The sequence below is a fragment of the Hesperophylax consimilis genome, chromosome 25 (assembly GCF_061612785.1).
Source record: "Hesperophylax consimilis isolate HC1 chromosome 25, BYU_Hcon_1.0, whole genome shotgun sequence".
Classification (NCBI taxonomy): Eukaryota; Metazoa; Arthropoda; class Insecta; order Trichoptera; family Limnephilidae; genus Hesperophylax; species Hesperophylax consimilis.
The window spans coordinates 13476910-13480721 of NC_142860.1; the positions used below are offsets into that span (position 1 = coordinate 13476910).

The window sequence follows — 3812 nt, forward strand, 5'->3', positions numbered from 1 at the left end:
TTCACAGAAGCAAACACTACAATATCAGTATTTTTTATACAAAGTAAAATTACAAGACAAAATTCTTTCTTAAATATGATTAAATTAGGTAAACAATAGAAAATATCGAACCATCACAAATCAAAAAAACAATATATTTGTTTTAGGTACAAATTGGGGAGATATCTCTTGAAATATTATAGTACGCGCTAGTATGGGTCTTAGCAAGATCGTTGTATGATCGAGACATTCTAGTTCAGTGTTTTTGGCAAAAATTTCGGTCCAAAATATGTTAAGGTATCTAGTGAATTTGGGCCTGGCATTTAATTCATCTTTTATTTATTTGTTTTATTTCCCAATTTATTTATTTAAAATAATAAATATTATTTTTTCTTAGGAAGCAATCACTTTGTGGTTAGACATTATATATTAAATCAAATAAAACACTTTGTTTATTAACCACGACTTTATTATTATTACATCTACCGGTTTCGCTACGGTCGAGCTTCATCAGGATGTGAAATATAACTAAAAACTAAGACAGAGGTGATGCATATTTATAGGAAAACAGAGGGAGACAGAATATAATACATTATAAAAGTGGGAGGAGTCAAATATTACATAGGCATAGTGAATTGAAGATATATAATAACAATTAACAATTTTACATGAATTATACATATAATAATACATTTTAAAGACATAAGAAAAAGCATAAACTTATTATTTAAGAGTGGAAAGGATTCTGGGAAACAAGTTAAATATAGGACTATAGAATGTGTTTTTTTGATTATATAAATTAACTTGTGTATTTAATAAATGGTCTGATAAGTTACTGTTTATAGATTTCCTGATTTCTAATGATTCTAAATTGTCTAACCTAATGCCTATACTATTTTTATGTAAGAGGCTAGTACCTGTTATTTTATCAAATCTATGGTCTGCTGATATTAAGTGGTTGGCGAGTTCCGAAAAACCTTTACCATTTAAACACCGTACATGTTCCTTCACTCTGGTGTTTACATTGCGCGATGTTTTACCTATGTAAAAGGCGGGACAATCACTACAGTTGAGTTTATAAATACCCGAATGGCTTAGTATGTCATCCTTGTCTTTAGTATTAATCAAAAATTTTCCTAGGGTGTATAAAAGACAGGTTTACTATCTATAAAATATCTATCTATCTATTACTATCTATCTATCTTTACTATTAATAAATTAATAAATATTAATATTATAAATATTAATTTTAATTAATATTAATAAATATTAATTTTGCGGCACGTTCCAGAGTGGAAGATATTCTCATTATCGCCCTGGTGCAATAACACTATTCAAAACTGATGTTTGTTTTGTATGTTTATGTCTCCAATATTTCATTGTCTATATACCTAACAGCGACTATCTTCCATAATCGCATTTCTTTTCAGTGAAATCTCAAATTATGGATATGTTCTCTAAAAAAATAATCTTTCACTTTCGCAGCATACTTAAATTGAAGCATAATATCTTTATTATTAGTATTATTAAATAAATTTCCACCACAGAATACTGTCTGAATTTCTAAACTTTTCCTTTGACAAAAAGCAACGTGCGCCACTGTTAGCTTTCGTACCTGTCCGTGTTAATTTTTTAGCATTGAATCCTTCGACGCAACCGCGTTTTCCATTATTTTGTACCAAGCCTTACAAAATCAGGACTCGCATTTTTTATGAATATTCATTGATCCAACTAATTCTACGGCGATATGTTTTGTCAAGATATTATCACTTGGTCCCAATAGCATCGGGTCGCATAACTTATTCACACACTAACGCTAAGAGAGTAGCGTTCGATCGTTGCGGGAAACTTAGTAGTGTTGGTGTGTGTATTGTTTTTGTATGGGTTGAATCTGTAGTCTTTTTATTTTTTTGGAGATTTTCCTTTTCTACTAGTTAGTATTTATATTGTATTGTATTATTTATATTCATATGTTTTTCTACCAATGAATCTTCTGTGGAAACTTTACTGGTTTATGCAACTTGGTAAAAATGATTTGTATTAAAATATATTTGTATAACTGTTTGTTTCCCAAATAAAATAAAATAAAAAATAAAATAAATAAAATCATAACCACGTAAGGCCCTTAAACCATCCGCAAGTTGTGAAGCAAAATAATGGTGCCATTCCAAAGGACATTACTTCTTGTTAATGTGATGCAGGAAAAAAAAACAAAAAAAAGGATGTGTGTTTGTTTATACTTTCGTATCAAAGGAATATATTTATGTTAAGGTTAACCGTTTAAAACTTCAGTTTAGAACTTAGAAAGTCGTTTGCCTACCGTCAAGGCTTCCCCTTCTCCTTTTCCTTAAAAAAATACCCTCCACACAGCATCCATAGGCTCTGCCTATGTGATCATAAAATGACATAGGCTCTGAGGAAAATTATTTTCCTCAGGGCCCCCTGTGTGGGGTTAGTGTAAAATGTTGTAGCTATTGTGGAAACGTTGAGTATTGCTGACGTGTTAGCTAAACAAACTCTCTAGTTTAATATGTATGTATCGAAGAAGAACAGAACTGGACGTAGAAAATAAAAAAGTTAACGGTTGCAACTGGGAATCGAACACAGGATCTCTTACCGAGACAGCTCCTTTAACCAATCGGTTATTAAGATATGATTTTTTAACGCCAATTTTGTTTTTACATCGTTAATAAAGGCCATTTTGTATGTGTGACGTTTCGCGTCGATTGGGTCGAAATTGGAATAGAGAGTTGTTGTTTAGCTTCGACCCGACACTACTGGTGATGATTGTGATCGATTGATTCGATGGTCGGTTGGTTGCTTGCTTGCCGACTCATGCACGCTCGCCGCGGATGCATCTCGCCAGCTGGGTGTCCTTGGGCATAATGGTGACGCGCTTGGCGTGAATCGCGCAAAGTTTGGTGTTCTCAAAGAGGCCGACCAGGTAGGACGTGGCTCGCCTCCTGCAAGGCCACCACAGCGGAGCTCTGGAAGCGTCGGTCGTCTTGAAGTCCTGGGCGATCTCGCGTACCACTCGCTGAAAAGGCGATCGTTCCTGGTCTGAAGCGATGGGGCTACTTCACTCCTCGCCGTTTTCGTGGCCAGTTGCTTCCTGGGGGCCTTGTCTCCGGTCGTCTTGCGAGCGAATTTATTTTACTTTCTCTATCTTGTAATGTTCCATGCTTACTTTTAATTTTTAGTAGTATCTTATTATTCGTTGAATAAATATATTTCATATATTTATTCAACGAACTATACTCTTTTTAATCTATATAAATGATTTATGTAACATTGTTATACCTGGTAATATTTTCTCATTTGCTGACGATACTGCAATAACAGTCCAAGGAAATACATGGGAAGACACAACTAATAAGGCTAACAAATGTATTACTATTGTCAAAGAGTGGCTAGATAGAAACCTTCTTACTTTAAATTATGAAAAAACTCTCTGTATTCCTTTCTATAACACACTGAAGTCAGCTCCCAAAACTAATCTTAATTTAAGATTTCATAATGTAAATTGTAACCCTACCGCATGCTCAAACTGTAAAGAGATGAAATCAGGAAAAAATATTAAATACTTAGGTGTAACCATAGATTCTCAACTAAAATGGACCAGCCATATAGAAAAAACAGTTAACAAACTGAGATATTTAAATTATATTTTTAAAAGAATGTGTAATATAGTTAATATAAAAACCATAAAATTAGTTTATGATGCACTAGTTCATTCATCTATTTCCTATGGAATAATTGGTTGGGGAGGAAGTTACAATAATCATCTCAAACCATTAGAAATTGCCCCAAAATCAATAATTAAGATTATGTAC

At 33.1% G+C, this 3812-nt stretch overlaps 1 pseudogene; it reads right to left on the reverse strand.

Moving 5' to 3' along the window:
- Window positions 1–2812: 2812 nt before the first annotated feature.
- On the reverse strand, window positions 2813–3129 carry LOC149411556 (uncharacterized; annotated as a pseudogene).
- Between the last annotated feature and the right edge of the window lie 683 nt (window positions 3130–3812).